At 43.1% G+C, this 22119-nt stretch overlaps 1 pseudogene; it reads right to left on the bottom strand.

Moving 5' to 3' along the window:
* Nucleotides 1-16079: 16079 nt before the first annotated feature.
* Nucleotides 16080-19870, bottom strand: LOC109774193 (carbon catabolite-derepressing protein kinase-like; annotated as a pseudogene).
* Between the last annotated feature and the right edge of the window lie 2249 nt (nt 19871-22119).

Raw genomic sequence — 22119 nt, 5'->3', positions numbered from 1 at the left:
AAAATCAAGTGAGTCCAAACGATCCATCTGTGTGGACTTTCTTCATGCATATATACTAGTAGACATGGTTCGCATGTCTCAATCTTTTCAAAAACGAGTGAGTCCAAAGATCCATCAACATGGAGCTTCTTCATGCGTTTTATACCAATATGACTCAAGTGGCAGTGCCTCAAGTATGTGGTACTATCATTACTATCTTATATCTTTTGGCATGAACATGTGTATCACTACGATCAAGATTCAATAAACCATTCATTTTAGGTGCAAGACCATTGAAGTTATTATTCAAATAGACAGAGTAACCATTATTCTCCTTAAATGAATAACCGTATTGCGATAAACATAATCCAATCATGTCTATGCTCAACGTAAACACCAAATAAAAATTATTTAGGTTTAGCACCAATCTCGATGGTAGAGGGAGCATGCGATGCTTGATCAGATCAACCTTGGAAACACTTCCAACACATATCGTCATCTCACCTTTAGCTAGTCTCCGTTTATTCCGTAGCCTTTTATTTCGAGTTACCAACACTTAGCAACCAAACCGGTATCTAATACCCTGGTGCTACTAGGAGTACTAGTAAAGTACACATTAATATAATGTATATCCAATACACTTCTGTCGACCTTGTCTGCCTTCTCATCTACCAAGTATCTAGGGTAGTTCTGCTTCAGTGACCGTTCCCCTCATTACAGAAGCACTTAGTCTCGGGTTTGGGTTCAACCTTGGGTTTCTTCACTAGAGCAGCAACAGATTTGCCGTTTCATGAAGTATCCCTTCTTTCCCTTGCCCTTCTTGAAACTAGTGGTTTTACTAACCATCAACAATTGATGCTCCTACTTGATTTCTACTTTCGCGGTGTCAAACATCGCGAGTTGCTCAAGGATCATCATGTCTATCCCTGATATGTTATAGTTCATCACGAAGCTCTAATAGCTTGGTGGCAGTGACTATGGAGAACCATCACTATCTCATCTGGAAGATTAACTCCCACTCGATTCAAGCGATTGTAGTACTCAGACAATCTGAGCACATGCTCAACTATTGAGCTTTTCTCCCTTAGTTTGCAGGCTTAAGAAACTTGTCAGAGGTCTCATACCTCTTGACGTGGGCACTAGTCTGAAATCCCAATTTCAGTCTTTGGAACATCTCATATGTTCTGCGACGTTTCAAAAACGTCTTTGGTGCCACAATTTTAAACCGTTAGCATTACGCACTGAACTATCATGTAGTCATCAAAACGTGTATGTCAGATGTTTTGCAACATCTACAGACGACGCTCGAGGTTCAGCACACCGAGCGGTGCATTAAGGACATAAGCCTTCTGTGCAGCAATGAGGACAATCCTCAGTTTACGGACCCAGTCCGCATAATTGCTACTATCAGCATTCAACTAAATTTTCTCTAGGAACATATCTTAAACAGTAGAACTAAAGCGTAAGCTACGACATAATTTGCAAAGACCTTTTGACTATGTTCATGATAATTAAGTTCATCTAATTATTTAATGAACTCCCACTCAGACAGACATCCCTCTAGTCATCTAAGTGATACATGATCCGAGTTAACTAGGCCGTGTGCGATCATCACGTGAGACGGACTAGTCATCATCGGTGAACATCTCCATGTTGATCGTATCTACTATACGACTCATGTTCGACCTTTCGGTCTCTTGTGTTCCGAGGCCATGTCTGTACATGCTAGGCTCGTCAAGTCAACCTAATTGTTTCGCATGTGTAAATTTGGCTTACACCCGTTGTATGCGAACGTTAGAATCTATCACACCCGATCATCACGTGGTGCTTCGAAACAACGAACCTTCGCAACGGTGCACAGTTAGGGGGGACACATCTCTTGAAATTTTAGTGAGGGATCATCTTATTTATGCTACCGTCGTTCTAAGCAAATAAGATGTAAACATGACAAACATCACATGCAAATCATAAAGTGACATGATATGGCCAATATCATCTTGCGCCTTTTGATCTCCATCTTCGAGGCGCGGCATGATTACCTTCGTCACCGGCATGACACCATGATCTCCATCATCGTGTCTTCATGAAGTTGTCTCGCCAACTATTACTTCTACCACTATGGCTAACGGTTAGCAATAAAGTAAAGTAATTACATGGCGTTTTTCATTGACACGCAGGTCATACAATAAATTAAGACAACTCCTATGGCTCCTGCCGGTTGTCATACTCATCGACATGCAAGTCGTGATTCCTATTACAAGAACATGATCAATCTCTTACATCACATATATATAATTCATCACATCCTTTTGGCCATATCACATCACATAGCATACCCTGCAAAAACAAGTTAGACGTCCTCTAATTGTTGTTGCATGTTTTACGTGGCTGCTATGTGTTTCTAGCAAGAACGTTTCTTACCTACGCAAAAGCCACAACGGTGATATGCCAATTGCTATTTACCCTTCATAAGGACCCTCTTCATCGAATCCGATCCGACTAAAGTGGGAGAGACAGACACCCGCTAGCCACCTTATGCATCAAGTGCATGTCAGTCGGTGGAACCTGTCTCACGTAAGAGTACGTGTAAGGTCGGTCCGGGCCGCTTCATCCCACAATGCCTCCGAATCAAGATAAGACTTGTAACGGTAAGCAAATTGAACAAATCATCGCCCACAACTACTTTGTGTTCTACTCGTGCATAGAATCTACGCATAGACCTAGCTCATGATGCCACTGTTGGGGAACGTAGCAGAAATTCAAAATTTTCTACGCATCACCAAGATCAATCTATGGATTAACTAGCAACGAGAGAGAGGGGAGTGCATCTTCATACCCTTGAAGATCGCGATGCGGAAGCGTTACAAGAACGCGGTTGATGGAGTCGTACTCGCAGCGATTCAAATCACGGAAGATCCGATCTAGCGCCGAACGGACGGCGCCTCCGCGTTCAACACACGTACAGCCCGGGGACGTCTCCTCCTTCTTGATCCAGCAAGGGGAGAGGAGAAGTTGAGGGAGAACTCCAGCAGCACGACGGCGTGGTGGCAATGGAGCTCGTGGTTCTCCGGCAGAGCTTCGCTAAGCACTACGGAGGAGGAGGAGGAGGTGTATGAGGAGGGAGGGCTGCACCAGGGAAGAGGTGCGGCTGCCCTCCCACCCCTCCACTATATATAGGGGCAAGGGGAGAGGGGGAGGCGCCCTAGGGTTTCCCCTAGGGGGCGGCGGCCAAGCAGATTGGATCTCCCTAGGGAAAATCCTAGGGAGACTTGCCCCCGAAGCCAAGCAGGTGGAGGCTTGCCTCCCAAGCCAGGTGGAGGCGCCCCACCTCCCCAAGTAACGTGGGAAAGGGTGTGGGGGGCGCACCACCCCTTAGTGGGCTGGTTTGCCCCTTCCCCTTTGGCCCATGAGGCCCCCCAACGCTTGCCGGGGCTCCCGAAACACCTTTCGGTCATGCCGGCCATAGCCTGGTACCCCCGGAACACTTCCGGACTCCAATACCCTTCGTCCAATATATCGATCTTCACCGCCGGACCATTCCGGAACTCCTCGTGATGTCCGGGATCTCATCCGGGACTCCGAACAACCTTCGGTAACCACATACTATTTCCCATAACAACTCTAGCGTCACCGAACCTTAAGTGTGTAGACCCTACGGGTTCGGGAACCATGCAGACATGACCGAGACACCTCTCCGGCCAATAACCAATAGCGGGATCTGGATACCCATATTGGCTCCCACATGTTCCACGATGATCTCATCGGATGAACCACGATGTCGGGGATTCAATCAATCCCATATACAATTCCCTTTGTCTATCGGCATGTTGCTTGCCCGAGATTCGATCGTCGGTATCCCAATACCTCGTTCAATCTTGTTACCGGCAAGTCTCTTTACTCATTCCGTAATGCATGATCCCGTGGCTAACTCCTTAGTCACATTGAGCTCATTATGATGATGCATTACCGAGTGGGCCCAGAGATACCTCTCCGTCATACGGAGTGACAAATCCTAGTCTCGATTTGTACCAACCCAACAGACACTTTCGGAGATACCTGTAGTGTACCTTTATAGCCACCCAGTTACATTGTGACGTTTGGTACACCCAAAGCATTCTACGGTATCCGGGAGTTGCACAATCTCTTGGTCTAAGGAAATGATACTTGACATTAGAAAAGCTCTTAGCAAACGAACTACACGATCTTGTGCTATGCTTAGGATTGGGTCTTGTCCATCACATCATTCTCCTAATGATGTGATCCCGTTATCAACGACATCCAATGTCCATCGTCAGGAAACCCATAACCATCTATTGATCAACGAGCTAGTCAACTAGAGGCTTACTAGGGACATGTTGTGGTCCATGTATTCACACATGTATTACGGTTTCCAGTTAATACAATTATAGCATGAACAATAGACAATTATCATGAACAAGGAAATACAATAATAACCATTTTATTATTGCCTCTAGGGCATATTTCCAACAGGTATCATCATACCTAGTTCAATCTCGTTATCGGGAAGTCTCTTTACTCGTTCCGTAATGCATCATCCCGCAACTAACTCATTAGTTGCATTGCTTGCAAGGCTTATAGTGATGTGCATTACCGAGAGGGCCCAGAGATACCTCTCCGATACACGGAGTGACAAATCCTAATCTCGATCTATGCCAACCCAACAAACACCTTCGGATACACCTGTAGAGCATCTTTATAATCACCCAGTTACATTGTGACGTTTGATAGCACACAAGGTGTTCCTCCGGTATTCGGGAGTTGCATAATCTTATAGTCAGAGGAATATGTATAAGTCATGAAGAAAGCAATAGCAATAAAACTAAACGATCATTATGCTAAGCTAACTGATGGGTCTTGTCCATCACATCATTCTCTAATGATGTGATCCCGTTTATCAAATGACAACACATGTCTATGGTCAGGAAACTTAACCATCTTTGATTGACGAGCTAGTCAAGTAGAGGCATGCTATAGGGACATTCTGTGTTGTCTATGTATTCACACATGTACTAAGTGTCCGGTTAATACAAATCTAGAATGAATAATAAACATTTATCATGATATAAGGAAATATAAATAACAACTTTATTATTGCCTCTAGGGCATATTTCCTCCAGTCTCCCACCTGCACTAGAGTCAATAATCTAGTTCACATCGTCATGTGATTTAACACCAATAGTTCAAGTTCATCGAAACTGGTGAAACATGACTTACACTAAATATGCTGATCATGAATAACACGAAATATTTACAGCATGTCACTTCTTAAGTACTGGCCATGAGGGTGAAATGAGTGGGCTGGGCATAAATGACCACTATGGGACATCACTGGTGAGGGCAAGTGTAGTTCCATTAGAGGTCAACGAGATGGAGTTCCCTTCTCAAATAGGGAGTGGCAGAGCATATTCGATCGCTTAAGTTTGGTTCAGTGAGATGATCGGCAACCAACATGTACTATCTTGAACGGATGGAGTAGGATCATAATATATTACCATAAAAATGCTTGCACGCGCAGCAAGAATGACTATAGGCCTTTTCTGATATGTAATGTATCTGGTCTGGCAACAATGGTTGGGATAACAACCATCGATAATGCTCGCTTGTACGTTGGATGCCCGGCCCTGGTGCGAAGACACAGATGACACATAAAATTCTAGGTAATGGGTTAACACGCAAAGTATTCTTGAAAAGGTTCATAGATTCCTACGGGAATCTGTAGCAAAGATCCCCATTGGAGGGAAGAAACAAGAAGGGAGGGCACCGAAATCCCCACAACCACAAGTAGAGCAGCACACAAACTAGACTAATAAATTTCTCACTCGAGCCAAAAATAGAATGGGCAAGCAGCACTCCCTCAGAACTAAAATTTAGGAGCACGCGTGAACCGACCCAGCTCTCTACCAGGCCAAGAAAGCAACAACGACGCAAAAATGCTAAACCCCAGCATGAATTACAGGACAAATGAGCAGTGCTATTGCCTTAATTACCTAACACAGGTTTTGAGGATGCTCTACCTCCGGCGGTGGGAGGGAAGGTGTGCTTTAGGCTTTAGATGAGATAAAGCTTCTTAGATGGGGGCGGCGTAACCGGGGAAAGGGAAAGGTGAGCATTAGCGTAAGAATTGCGTTTACCTAAGTGAGCGGGTTGTTTTTCCTCTTTCTCCTTTGTCGTTTCCCGGCCCTCGCCCATTATTCGCTCCTTCCTTTTGCAATGTGTTGCATGTGTCGATCGAGTCCTCCATCCGTTGTTGGTTCATTTGGATGGTATAAGAATAGGATGGACAACAGAGATGCTTTTTGGTCACCAGTAATGAGCCGCCGATGTGAAATATGTATGTTGTGTGGACGGCATTGGAGTTGGGTGGGATTAGCTGGAACACCATTGTTTCGTGTGTGAAGAGGATGTTGGCTATACTGGGTCCATACGCATGTTGGACTGTTTTCTTAGAATTTGTTTGTTTTTCATAGTAACACAATGCCAACTAAAAAAATCAGCAAAAAAACTCAAAAGAATCACTACCTCTGCACCGTACCGGCCATGATCTTGATGTCTGCTTATTAATTTTCGCGTGTCACACCTAGAATGGGAAACATTTCCCTATGATCGGCGGTCAAAACTTCAGCGTGTCACACCACGCCACGTTATACCTACCAATACCAGGGCACTACATGTCCTTGCGGACCCACGCACATCCCTTCATTCTCACCTTCCTTTTCCATTCCGTCGCCAGGGGCGGATTAAAGGGGAATGGGAAATGTTTCCCTTCATCGACCGTCCAAAACTTCAGTGTGTCGCGTTACATGACGTTATACCTACCCAGACCAGGGCACCACATGTCCTTGCGGGCCCACACACATCCCTTCTTTCTTTCCCTCCATTTCCAATCTATTGCCATGGATGGATTCAAGGGTAATGGAACACGTTTCTCTATGATAGACTGACCAAAAGTTCAGTTTGTCACATCAGACCATGTTGTACTTACCAATGCCAGGGTGCCACATGTCCCGCGGGGCCAACCACATCCCTTCTTTCTCTCCTTCCATTTACATTCTATCGCCGGGTACGGATTCAACAAGAATGGGAAACGTGTCGCTCTAACCAACCGGCCAAACCTTCAGAGCTCCGCGTCACACCAAATTATACCTACCAACGCCAGGGCGGCACATATCCTGACGGGCCCACGCACATCCCTTCTGTAACACTAGTTGGGCATGTAGTTGTTGGACATTATCCCGGCCATCACCATCTTCCCTTGAAGACCTCCGTCCCTCGACATCATTGGTGTCATATCTGTGCCCGCCGTTGAAGAAATGTTCCTGTGATTCACAAAGTTCGCGCGCACCATGAATGTGCCCTTCTTTTGCAAATGGTCCTTACTGACCACCTATGCATGCTCTAGCTTTAGATGTTCTAGGTCCTTCCTAGAGTGGAGGTGGCTGTTAAATCTATATTCAAGCTCCACCACCTCCTAGTGGACTCGGACATCACACCCACGTCCCTCCACACACCAATGGACGTCGTGCATGATTAGGTCTGCCATGCAACCCATATTGTTCGTGAAGTTTGTGAAGTTTAGCAACACACAGATTTGCTACGACATCGTGCTCGACTTCATAGAGTCCATGCCAGTGGTCCATGGTGGAACTACAAGCAGTGGAGCTGGCGTCGGAGAATACACAAAGAGATAGGCAGATGCCTCTCGCTCACATTAAGAGAAGATATATTGGCATGTAATCAGGAATGAATGTAAGTCGGGTTGCATGTACAAGGAACTAGAACAAGAAAAGTATACCGAGGTCGAGTCCCTTCCATGTGTACCAAACACAAGTTGTGTATATCGGTGTCGCATTGACATGTCAACTTTAACAACAGGTAGTGTACACACTACAGGATTTTGTGGGGGAAAGTGAGGAAGGTTTCAAAGAGTTGCATCACACGGACAAAAGGGAGGAAGAAAGTAATTGCTATTTATATTGAATAGATATAGTTGCTATTTCATATGTGGACATTTGGAAACTTTATTTATCTCTTGGCTAAATGATGTGGTTGGTAGTTTGAGAAGGTAATAAACTATTACTATATTTGTTCTCGAGATATTTATTTCATTTACACGATAAAGCTCGTTGAGGAAAGTACTGTTTTATTAAAAGTGTTTTTCCCATTTACTTCAGTAACTCGCGCATGCGTTGAACATGCCCTTCCCCTTCCAAAGGGAGGTCAATGATAGCCTGGAAGTGCTTTAGACATAGATATTATAAGTCCTCCCCGGAGAGATGGTGGTTTTGAAGTCCATCTACTAGCTATAGGAAATGGAGTCAGAGCGGACGGGTACGTCTAGAGGCAGATCTTCGACGTCATGTATCGATAAGGTAGCACCAGCTCGGAGCACCGCAAGACTCTCGCATGCATGCAACGTCATCACTGGCGCATGATTATCAAACAGGTCCCACTAAGGCTAAAAGAGGCCCATCAGGTGGGCAGCTACTCTATGAATTCTCTGGCGCAAGGTTTCACATCTAGGAGACTGGCTGATGTCTGCCACTCACATAATTAGAATATATATAGACAACATATCGTGCAAAAGGTAAGTCGGGTTGGGTGAACATTGAATTTGAGCCAAAAATAGTAGACCTTGGCCAAGTGGCATCCATGTATCTTAAACTCAAGTAATGTATACCCGTGTTTCATTGACATATCAACTCCAGTGGCAGATAGTGTAAATGTAGGATTTTTTGGTGGAAAGTGCGGGGAAAACATCATAAAGCTCCTTAAGAGATGAATCCTCACTCCCGGAATATCAGGAAAATCTAAATATTGTACCTTGAGAGACGAATCCCCAACGCAAATGTCATGCCAAAATTTAACACTAGAACCATTTCCAAATCTACATATTTAAAAGAACTTAGAAGTAGTCAAAGAACAAATTAATCCCTCTAGAAGAGATAAGAGACACCTCGTTTGGACAACAAAATCGGTTTAGGGGTCCCATATTTAAAATTAATAAGTTTTTTCCAGCTCTTATCCTCCAACAATATATCTCTTCCCCCATGGACATAAGCTTTCTCCAACATTTGAGTGAAAACATGAGCAACCAAATTAAAGAGAATGGGGAATAAAGATAACCTTCCTTCTGAACCCTTACCACTAATAATGTAAGGTCCATTAGTGTCAATATTCCTGACACATAAATAACCTTGAAAGAGAACCAACTTAATCCACCCAATCCACTTCTCACCAAAACCTCTTGATGCAAGAACTTCCAAAAGGAATTACCATCTTACACTATCATAGACCGTTTCATAGTCAAGCGTAAGAACAAGGGGACTATATTTAGAAGAGTGAATCTCATGATAACTTCATGTTCCATAACCACACTTTCAAATATAAATCCACCTGTATTAAATTTTTGTTTGATTAGTAGAATTCACTCGACCAAAAAAGGGGAAGACATGTTAGTCATGGCTTTAGTAAAAATCCTAACACTACAATTACTAGGACTAATAGGTCTAAAATTATGTATATTTTTAGCATTGCTCTCGTCAGGAATAAGAGTAATAATATATAAGTTATGCATAACAAGTTGTAAAGAGCCAAATTCAAAATCTCTAACAAGGGTTATTAAAGCAGGAAAGAAAGACCATCGCCTCCAATAGCACCATGATAATAAGATCTTTCAACATGGCGTTTGACGGTGCACATCGTGGATTTCTCCATCGTGTAGGTGATGAAGTGGCCGGTCATTATCCACACCATCTCCATCCGCCATGTAAGCCCGATGTCCCTCCACATCATTGGTGTAGGTGATGAAGTGGTCCACCGAGTCACTAAGCTCCGGTGCACCATGAACGTGCCCTTGTCCTAGAAAACAGTCCACAGAGACAGCCTGGACGTGCTCTAGACATAGATGTTGTAGGTCCTCCCTCGATTGCCATTGGTTGTGAATTCCATCTGCAAGTTCCATCGCCTCCTCGTGGACCCACAGGGCACGTGCACGTCCCTCCTCTACCCAATCGAAGCTGTGCTTGGTCAGTCCGCCATGGAGCCTAGGATATTCATGATCATGAAGCAGAGGAGACATGCCACAACAATTCCAAGTTGTTTGTGCAGTTTAGCAACCCGCTCTTTGATACGTCTCCAATGTATCTATAATTTTTTACTATTCCATGCTATTATGGTATCAATCATGGATGTTTCATATGCAATTATATATCATTTTTTGGGGGCTAGCCTATTAATCTAGTGCCTAGTGCGAGTCGCTATTTTTTTCTTTTCAGGAAATCAATATCAAACAGAGTCCAAACAGAGAAAAACTTTGGATTAATTTTTTCTGGACCGGAAAAGACTCTAGAAGGTTGGGGAGAAGACGTGAAGAGTCGCGAGGGAGCGACAATCTTGGGAGGCGCACCCCCAGGTTGTGGGCCCCTTGAGGCACATCTTGACCTAATTCCACCTTTATAAATTCTCAAATATTCCCCTGACATTAGAGAGCCACCTGAAACACTTTTTCCGCCGCCGCAAGTTTCTGTTCCCACGAGATCCCAGCTGGAGGCCTTCTCCGGTAGTCTGCCGGAGGGGGAATCGATCACGGAGGGGATCTACATCAACCTTACTACCATTCCTATGATGTGTGATTAGTTTACCACAGACCTAAGGGTCCATAGATAGTAACTAGATGTCTTCTTCTCTCTCTTTGATCTACAAAACAATGTTCTCCTTGATGTTCTTGGAGATCTATTTAATTTAATGACTTTTTGCGGTGTGTTTGTTGGGATCCGATGAATTGTGAGTTTATGATCAGATTATCCATGAATATTATTTGAGTTTCCTCTGAACTCTTTTATGCATGATTGTAATAGTTTTCTATTTCTCTCTGATCTGTTAATTTGGTTTGGCCAACTAGATTGGTTTTTCTTGCAATGGGAGTGGTGCTTTGTGATGGATTCGATCTTGCGGTGCTCAATCCCAGTGACAGAAGGGGACATGACACGTATTTGTATCATTGCCATTAAGGATAAAAAGATGGGGTTTATTCATGCCTCAGTTTACTTTGTCTACATCATGTCATCTTGCTTAAGGCATTACTCCGTTCTTTATGAACTCAATACTCTAGATGCATGTTGGATAGCGGTCGATGTGTGAAGTAATAGTAGTAGATGCAGAATTGTTTTGATCTACTTGTCTCAGACGTGACGCCTATATACATGATCGTTGCCTGGGATATCGCCACGATTATTTGTTTTTCTGTCAACTAGCATAGTGGGCCTCTTGATGCGTGGGCTAGAATTGCATAAGTTTTTTAACGATAACATATTATTTGATTTGTTTAAAGAGAAAATGGAAGAAAATGTAATATGTTTACAAATGTAAGATTTGTACAAACATAGTTCTTTCTTAGGTATGGTACATTTTTTTATGAAGATATGTTATCCATTAATCACCTTAGGTCTAATTATGCATGTCGTACTAACCATCTTCTTTATGATTTTCGAGGGAATCATCATTAACATGACCTAAGTGATACTCATGTTGCACTATTCAAAATAGTATAGTTCTATAGACATATGAATTGTTATCTTAAATGAGATATGACAATAGAGAAATATCTTCAATCAATTTTTACTTGTGGATAAATGTTGTACTAATTATAGAAACACACCATATCGTGACTATATGTGTCAGTTTCTTTTTAGGCCAAAACTTAATAATTACTGGTTGTAAACATCGACAAATTGTGCTATGTGGGATATTTCTAGACCGGTTGTTCGTTTTCCAGTTAATCGGCTTATGGGTAAAACTTACGATAACTATCAACCACACTAAGCTCTAACCCGAAGACCAGACACTACATACTTCCGTGTTTTCTAAGAAGGACAAAAATAAGTTGTTATATAATCATTAGTGTCTTACCATGTAAGTATCGCATTAAACCATTATATATAAAATTACACAGCATCTGGAAGACATAGCGTGTGTGCGAAAAGCATCTCGTGTCGCGCCGTAATAAGGAGCACATGTAAAGTCTAGAGACATGCAATGTAGAAAACACAGCAGGGAACTAAATAATGTACCTCATATTAAACTGCTATTATGTATTCAACGGCCTTCCAGTATACGTCTTTTCATATGTCCCATCAACATAATCACACACTATTTATCATACAGAGGCAAAAAAATGAACCATACAAAACTATGCCTGTGAAATAAGTTGTTACATAATTGGTAGTGTCTTAACATGTAGTTATCGCATTAAAACATTTTATATAAAATTATGCAGCATCTGGAAGACATAACGTGTACACAAAAAGCATCTCGTGTGGCGTGGTAATAGGTAACACTTGTAAAGTCTAGATGGCCTGCAATCTAGAAGACACAGTAGGGAACTAAAAATGTATCTCATATTCAACAGCTATGGTGTATTCAATGGCCTTCCAATATACACCTATACATATGTGCTATCAATATAATAGCACACTATATTTAGCAGACAAAGGCAAACAAAAAAAAGAACCATACAAAACTATGCCTGTGAAATTCTGAGATAACTATTAAATAATTGATAGATTACATACAGATCTGCACTTGTCTGAAAATCATGACCCGTTCTGCAAAAGGAGGTAAGAGAAAAACTAAATCATTCACTAAAGAGCATCTAGCAAAACATTTCACAATTTAGAACCATACATCATACATTCTGTCAAGAAGTTGGTACAGAATATGATAACCAACTTACTGAAGCATTATTGTTATTTGCAGTCATGTTATCTCGAGCTTATTATTTTTGTTAGCTCATGGGGTTGACTCCGGAAAATAATTTGCTCAAGAGTTGTAGAAACGAAACTAAAAGAAGTTCACAACCCTTCCTTGGTATTTTTTAGATTTTTTTGTGGCGCTAATTCTAGGAAATAAAGAGTGTGGTATGCATATAAATAAAACCACATTGAAATTCTTTGAGAGCCTTTTGCACATGCTACTCTATGCAGGGAAGAGAAACGCTAGTGAAAACATATAAATTATGTGAGACCCACATATATTGTAATTTCTGCTTGGAACCTGCATTTCCTTTCTCTTTTTAAACACACTAAAAGCATTTATTTTCCGAATTTATTTAACTATTTTAGTCAACTAACATTTTGCTAAGTACACAGACACTAACACTTTTATTTATTTTTGTAAACATTTCTTTTCAAATAGCCACATGTCGCGTGCTAGGCGTTTCCTCTGGATTTCTGGTTTCTTTTTATGAATGTGTTTTCAGGTTTATATGGTTTTTTTTTGGTTTTTCTATATTTTCTTTGTTTTCAAGAAAAATAATTGCATACAATAAAAAGAAGCAAATATGTGCTTCCTGTTGGAAGAAAGTTTGTGCTTCTACCATGAGAAGCACCACATGTGCTTCTACGGGAAGAGCACAAAGCACAACTGTGTTTCCCCCCGAAAAAAAACACATTTTGTGCAAAGAAAAAACTGCAACGGTGCTTCCTGGCTCCTTTTTTGTTCTGTTTTTTTTTCATTATTCGCTTTTGGTTTATAGTTCTGTTTTTTCGGTTTTGTTTTCCCTATAGTTTTATTATTATTTTGTTTTCTCTTTTGATTTCCGGTTTTCTTTTGGAGAAAAAGTTCATTGAAATCTATTATCATAGGATCTTCTTTCCAAGATCGCGACAAAAGAAATCCAACAGTGAAAATGGTTCGATCTTTGGACGGACAGTTCAAAGACATAAAACTTTTTAAATCAACGGATCTAGAAAAAATGGAAAACTCGCAGGTTACAAATAGTGGCGCTCATGTAGGCGGCACTTGTGTGCACATGAGAAGGTAGGGAGTAACCTTTGCAAACTGTAGCAAGATGGGCCTGTCCAGTTCCGGGTTCTGCTAATTTTTTTGCTCCTTTGTGGTTTTTTCTTTCGGTTTTTAGTACCCTTTTCTTTTATTTTTAAAAAAATTTCCTTAAAAAATGTTAAATAATTTTCAAAATTATGTAAAATTTTCAAAGATTTTCCAATTTCTCAACAGTTACTGAAATTTGGAACATTTATTAAAATGAGGAAAGAAACAAAAGAAATAAAGAAATGAAAAAAGGAAACAAAAATAGAAATCACGCCAGCCTGATCCATGGCATAGGGACGAGGCCCAAGATGATGTATTTAGGAAGAGCACGACACCCACGGGCGCCGCCATGGCTGGCTCCAAACGCGAAACTTTCACTCAAAAACTCACCAGAGCCACCAGGAGGCGCCCCGGTCATCACCACAACAAGGGCAAACGCATCCTCATTAGATCTGGGCACCATCGGAGCAGGCCAAAGCTTCCCGTCCCTACATCCCATACCTCCTACGCGACCAAGAAGTGCAGCCGTCACTCATGGAGCCTGACGAAAAGCCATCCGTGTAGGTGTATCCCTCCATCCAATGCCGCAGTCATGAAATCCTCAGACAAACTCATCATTGACATCGTAACACGTAGTCACCGTCCTAACCAATCCATGATACACTGCCTTAACATGAGCAATGAGTGACCAGGGCACGCGTGAGGAGCAACTAGCCTCGGTAGGGGGGGCAAGTCCAACCCCTGCACCAGTACCCAACATACGCATGTGACCATCTACCAGCCAGCACTACCGGGAGGGGTGGGCGTTGGACATCAAATCTGGCCAATCAAGATCCATATAGGAGACCCCCCCATCATATCCGGCACCTCCAACCACCAGGGGGTAGCCTTCAACATGGTGAGAGATAGACTTCGCCGTCCTGGGCACACACCAACCACCGCCAGTCCGGCACTGCCACGTTGCCCACTACACTAGCCGACGGCCATGGCGGAGCCAGACGCCCATGACCCTCGTCACCCTCGGTGCATACGCATACGGCACACCGGCACTAGATCCTTCTGGATCTGGCCGAGGACGGCCCGCACACAACCACCCGAGAAAAATGACGCCGCAACCACTGCACCACACCTGACCTCTAGAGCACCGTCGTGGCACCGCCAAACGAAGACGTCGCCATCCCGAAAACCCGCCATCGCGTGGTTGGCCCCCGTGGCAGCCCGCGCTTCCACTTCTATGGCCGTGCTGCACGCTTACCGTCACGCATTGCATTGTATATGCACACAACATCGCCATATTCAACAGCAAGGCACATAGAAACTAGATCAATAGTATCACAAAAGCTTGTGCTGTCGCATCACCGCCAGCAGTACGTGGCGCAGCTTGCAGAATCAGAAAAGGTTCACCACAACCTATATACCATACATAAGTCTTATTTATAACAACCACTTAACCTTTTTGGTGCTTGACACAGGACTTGTCACCCAAACAAACACGATTCTCCAACCACCTGGGGGTAGCCGTTACCCCAGGCCGCCAAGCACCCACCTCCTTCGGCTCCCCGCGACCTGCTCCACGACCGCCGCGGAAACCTACAACACCCGTCGGCCACGCGCCCGCGGGAGAAGACCGTCACCGCCAACACGGTGCCACCGGGTAGGCACCACTGCCACCACGCCGCAACTTCACCCACCCAGAAGCCATGTAGGAAGCCGCCAATCCCAGCCCTATCCACCCTATAGCCCGTACCATCCACATGGCGAGAGATAGACCTCGCCGTCCTGGGCACACACCAACCACCGCCAGTCCGCCACTGCCACGTTGCCCACTACCCTAGCCGATAGCCATGGCGGAGCCAGACGCGCGTGACCCTCGTCGCCCTCGGCCAATACGCATACAGAACCCCGGCAATAGATCCTTCCGCATCTGGTCGAGGACGGCCCGCACACAACCACCCGAGAAAAATGACGTCGCAGCCGCCGCACCACACCTGAGCTCCAGAGCACCGCCGTGGCGCCGCCAAACGAAGACGTCGCCACCCCGCACATGCGCCATCGCGTGGTTGGCCCCTGTGGCAGCCCGGCGCTTCCACTTCTATGGCCGTGCCGCACGCCTGCCGTCATGCATTGCACTGTAGATGCACACAACATCACCATAATCAACAGCAAGGCAAATAGAAACTAGATCATGCAATAATATCACAGAAGCTTGTGCTGTCGCATCACCACCAGCAGTACGTGGCACAGCTTGGAGAATCAGAAAAGGTTCACCACAACCTATTTACCATACATAGGTCTTATTTATAACAACCACTTAACCTTTTTGGTGCTTGACATAGGACTAGTCACTCAAACAAACACGGTTCTCTGTCTGGGACTGGGTAAACCGAAGATGAAACACACAACCTATATACTTGCACACCATCACTTATTCACCGTTGCGACGATGAACCGCACCACATGGGACATTCATATGTTTTGCTATTCACCACTCCACCAGAACAGGCACTAGCTATAGAACCCTAAGCTTGGTAAGGAAGGACGCACAAAATTCCAGGAAGAGGAGCTGAGGTCCAGTAACTCTCTGCATATCTAGCAGGTACTTGTCATCCCTGGTCTTGTAAAGCTGGAGAAAAAATAAATTAAAGTTAGAACCAAATAGACAGTATATACAGTACCATGCTGGCGAATTGTAATTTCTAACACCAACACTGTGCAGCTTTAAAACATGGGAAGTTATTCCATGATTCAGTCGACAATTGTTGTTGGCAATAACAGACACATGCAAGACATAATAATGGTCACTTGGTAACAATTATGAATCAAATATATTGGCTCCAGCAAAATCAGTATTTTATCTAGTGACGCCACTGTGAAGGCGATATTGAGTAGAAAATCCCTTTTTTTGTTATTGCAAAAAACCATTAGTAGTAGAAGGTGTTGCAGACCTGAAATTCAAACTTGATCACCGCAGGTAGCCTCCTATTAACATCACCATTATCCATGATAGTAGAGTCATCAACAAAGCTGTGGTTGGCATCTAACCACATATCACTGACCTGAGGAAACCCAGGGAACCCCCACCTGCATTTCATGTTGTACTCCACATTCTTCTTCCAACGGACATTTAATTCCTTAAGTGCCTTTAGAACCTCAATCAATATCGTGCAAGGTTGAGCTCGAGACTGCTGGATAAGTGATGCATTAGCTCAACAGCTGAATGTGCAAAGCAAAGCAAAGTAAAGTGGACAGTTTGCAAGATCTGGAGCCCAAGAGCCCATTTTCTTTCAACGCGGTAATATGGCCGCAAGCCACTGCCTTGAGAATCACTACTTCCTGGAAGATAATTCCTGGTACTTGGGCTTGCTGATTCCAATAGAGTAAACTGATTAAAACTCGTATCCTAGAGAGCCATCCATTCATAAAGTTAATAGTGCTTAAACCTTTAGTGCATTAAATAGGCCACAGATGATGAAAATGTGGACTAACCATTTCTTCTTGATAGTCAACACCCAAATAGCCACTAGTAGCCCGGAACCGATTGTCCAAGAGCAAGTAATATGCAACAGTTTCCTAGAAACATATAGTATAAAGTCAGTTATGAAAACTGAAAGGACTGAACCACTGATTTTTGTTTGAATATACCTCATTTTTCAGCCTATTGCGCAACGATTCACACACATGATCTTTATTGTATCCCAGATTGGCAACATCTTGAAGTGTATCTTCGTCAATCTCTTGAAATGAACATCTAGAAAATCAACATATCATTCCCATAGAAACGATATTTGAATGCTCGATAATAAATTATTATTTTTTGATAAATAAAGAGTAGCATTGCATGGAGACTTGACGTGATACCTTTCTGAAACCAAGCGCACAACTATGGCCATTGATTTCTATTATATTATAATTGCAAATATTACATTGATATTATTCCCATAAAAGAGAGCATTTCACGACAAAATTATTGTTCTTAATTTTCCTATCATCCATTAAAAATCCTGTATATATAAGTGGATAAAGGATGAAAAGTTTTACTGTGCAGATATGATAGTCGCTTGAAATGTGAAATAGATGGCATACCATTTTGGCTTTGTTGTGCTGTGTTTGGTGGAGGCATTGCCAGGTAGCGAGGAAGGCGATCCTGAAACCATGGGTGGTCTCGAATTTCATGGATTCTGATTCTCTTCATGGGATCAACAATACGCATTCTTGGGATCAAATCCATTGCTAGATCAGATAAATGATTTGAAAGGATATAGAAACCTCCCTGTAACACCAAATAAGGGGGAGTCAAATCTCTAGAAAAAAATGAATTCTAAAGTCCAACTAATCTACATGAATTTTTTGATTTCCAGAAAAAAGTAAACACTTGTCAGATCCAACTTAATCTACAAATGTTCTGTCACACCTTTATCTTATTGAACAGTTTGGGAATGTTGTCATCATCGAATGGAACCGCACCACAAAGAAGAGCATAAAGTATCACCCCACAGCTCCAAACATCAACCTCAGGTCCAGCATACAACTCACCTGAGAAAACCTATGCAGAAACACTCATTAAAGCAATTAACCCAGATGATGCGTGTGAAGAAGCATGAGGATAAGGACTCAAATAATAAAATAAGTGAATACCTCTGGTGTGGCATAGTTTAAACTCCCGTAGCTAGTCTTCAAAAAATGGCCATCATGCATCAATTTTCTTAACCCAAAGTCAGCAAGTTTCACATTATATTTGGAATCAAGTAACAGGTTTCTGGCTTTAGATCACGATGAACAACCATGTTCGTGTGGCAGCATTCAACACCAGATATAATCTGTTTAACAAAAATTTAACTGAAAAACTATTGAGATAAAACCTCAATATGCATTCAGTGAATCACAAAGAAGCCTTCAAATTACATATTCGCCTTCAGAAGGGATATACCATATCTTTATGTTTCAAAGGACAATTTAATTTAAGCACCGAGATTAAGGCAATCAAGGCATGAAGAATAAGATGCCATAACAAAAGTTGATTTAATTAATGATACTAAGATAACCAAGGCATGAAAATATGAAGATGCCAAATGATACAAAAACATAACAAAGAATCGACAAAAACCAACGAGCTTAAATATAATATAGTTTGACATTTTCCATAAACCGTGTTTTTCCGGCCCCTCCCGAAAAAAAACCGTCATGGAGCAAACAATTATTGGTAAAACTTAGTCAACAAATGCAACCCAAGCAAATTGATCGCGATTTGCATAGTAAACACATGAGGAAGGTCGACAACTAGCAAGCATATCCATATATTTGATGGTCGAAATAGGAAGCTCAACATATTGTTATTCCCAAAAAATGTGTTCCTACATGGCAAGAGCAGAAAAAGCACCTGCTGGAAGATTGGACGGGCCTCATCATCCTGTAACCGCCTTTTCTCGACAATGTAGTTCAATAGGTCACCATTCTGGCAATATTCCATCACAACAAAGATATCCTTCGGTGTCTCAATGACCTCATAAATCCGGATGATATGAGGGTGAATGAAGTCAATGAACAACCTCAATATCTTGATTTCTCTATTTGCTGGAAATAATATATTAGAAAACAATAGAAGTAAAGTGTGAGACATTGAGCCTATGAAGAAAATGCATATGCAAATTCTACTAACTCGCAGCAACAACACAAGCTGAACTTTCTTCTTAACCAAAGCCAAATGTATCCTATACGAATGTACATTATCTCGTCTAATTGATTAAGTGGGAATTAGGAACACACCCACAAGTCTGACCAGCACTCTGAAAGCAGATAACTCGAAATCCTGAACAAGCAAGTCAAATGTATCCTAGACTATTGTACAAGGAGGAGGCATACCTTTCTCTTCCATTTCCACAGTATTCATTTTACGACAGTTCAGAATCTTTATAGCAACTTTGTGTCCTGTATGCTTAAGCTCTACAATCATCCCTGTTCCAAATGTGCCTGCACCTAACGTTTTGCACAGATTGTAGCTCTTCAATGCTTCACAATGTCCACCTCCTTTGGTGTTCCCATCCATTTTCACTATGCAATAACAAGAGAATAGATATATGTGATTCAGTAAAAAGATTTATAGTTGACACGCAAGTTGATTGAAACTGGTAAAACATGTATACTGATCATGAATAACATGAAATATTTACAACATGTCACTTCTTAGAGACCGGCCTTGAGTGTGAAATGAGTGGGCTGGCCATAAATGACCACTGTGGGACATGACTGGCGAGGGCAAGTGTGGTTCCAATTAAAGGTCAACAAAATGGGTGAAGTTCCCTTCTCAAATAGGGAGAGGCACAACATATTCGATTGCTGAAGTATGGTTCAGTGAGATGATCGGCAACCAACAATTACTATCTTGTACGGATCGAGTGGGATCATAATATATTACAATAAAACTGCCTGCACATGCAGCACTGAATGACTATAGGCCTTTCCTGATATGTAATGTATCAGGTCTGGCTAGGATAGTTGGGATAACAACTATCGAAAATGCTCGCTCGTGCTTTGGGTGCCCAGCCCTAGCGCGAAGACACAGATGACAAATAGAATCCTAGCTAGTGGGTTAACATGGAAAGTATTCTTAAAAAGGTTCACAAATAAATACCATGAGTCGGCACATATGTGTGATAAACATGGACGAGACATGCAAATGCAGTCATGCAACAATGAATGAGCTTTGTAGGATCTGTTGCTAGTACTACTCGTATCGGCTGAGCGGCGGCAGCTGGAGGAAGCGCTCGCGGTCAATGACCCGCCGGCGTGGCGGCACGGATCTGCGCTGCGGATCGACGGAGGGGATCGGAGGCGGCTCGAGGAAGCGCCCATGGGCGATGACCCGTGGGCGTGGCGGCACCGATCCGTGTTGCGAGTCGACGGAGGGGACCAGCGGCTGCTTGAGGAAGCGCCCGCGAACGATGACCCGCGGGCGTGGCGGCACAGATTCTTGCTGCGGATCGATGGAGGGGACCGGCGGCGGCTCGAGGAAGCGCCCACGGACGATGACCGTCGAGCGTGGTGGCACTGATCCACGCTGCGGATCGACGGAGAGGACCGGTGGCCACCACGTCCGGCCATCGGGAGGAGGGAGGGCGGCGGATCGGGGCGAGGGTCGCTCTAGTGACGGGGCGAGGGGGAGAAGAGGAGGCAGGGAGAGGAAGAGAGAATGGCGATTTTTTTACTCGGCCTCCGTGATCCCGAGTAAATATAACAAGAAGATTGGGGTTCGAGTAAAAAATTTACTCCACTAATGGTAATAATGGATTGTCTATGTGCGGTTTAGAGGAGAAAAAAGCCAAATATACTCCCTTATGCTTACGATGGGATAGGGGATCGGTTGGAGTTGCGCTAACATGAAATGTATTCTTAAAATGGTTCACAGATTAATACCTTGACTAGGCATATATGTGTGGTAAACATGGAAGAGACATGCAAGAAATGCAGTCATGCAACAATGAATGATCTAACACATGAATCTGCTAGTACTACTCAATAATTGTTCACATAAGAATTACACGTACCACGGTAGCATCAGAATCAGAATCCCCCGATTGCTTTGTAGGATCTTTTCGACCAGCAACAGAATAAGAATCCATCAATCTCTCTGTAGGATCCTTTCGACCATATATAGAGTGAATTTGGGGAAAGTGAGATCGACCCGCAATCAAGACTTTCAATTCCGAGCATGCTGAGGTGAATGTTGGTCCGGGCGATTCGTCCATCCGTTGTTGGTTCATTCGGACGGTATAGGAATAGAATGGATAATAAAGATGCTTTTCGTCGCCAGTAACGAGGCGCCGATGTGAAATATGTATGCCGTACGGCCGACATTAGATGTGGGTGGGATTAACTGGAACGCCCTTGTTTCGTGCGTGAAGAGGACGTTGACTATACTGGGTGCATACGCATGTTGGACTGTTTTCTCTGAATTTGTTTTGTTTTTTCATAGTAACACAATGCCAACTAAAAAAATCAGCAAAAAAACTAAAAAAAAAATCACTACCTCTACACCGGTCACGATCTTGATGGCTGCTTATTAATTTTCGCGTCACACCTAGAATGGGAAACGTTTCCCTATGATCGGCGGTCAAAACTTCAGCGTGTCACATAACACCACGTTATACCTACCAATGCCAGGGCACCACATGTCCTTGCGGACCCACACACATCGCTTCTTTCTCACCTTCCATTTCCATTTCGTCGCCAGGATCATATTAGAGGGGAATGGGTAACGTTTCCGTTCAACCGACCGTCCAAAACTTCAGAGTGTCG

This window comes from Aegilops tauschii, chromosome 3 (genome assembly GCF_002575655.3).
Source record: "Aegilops tauschii subsp. strangulata cultivar AL8/78 chromosome 3, Aet v6.0, whole genome shotgun sequence".
Lineage (NCBI taxonomy): Eukaryota > Viridiplantae > Streptophyta > Magnoliopsida > Poales > Poaceae > Aegilops > Aegilops tauschii.
The sequence above is the reverse complement of the archived record's forward strand: the minus strand, read 5'-3'. Positions and strand labels throughout refer to the sequence as shown.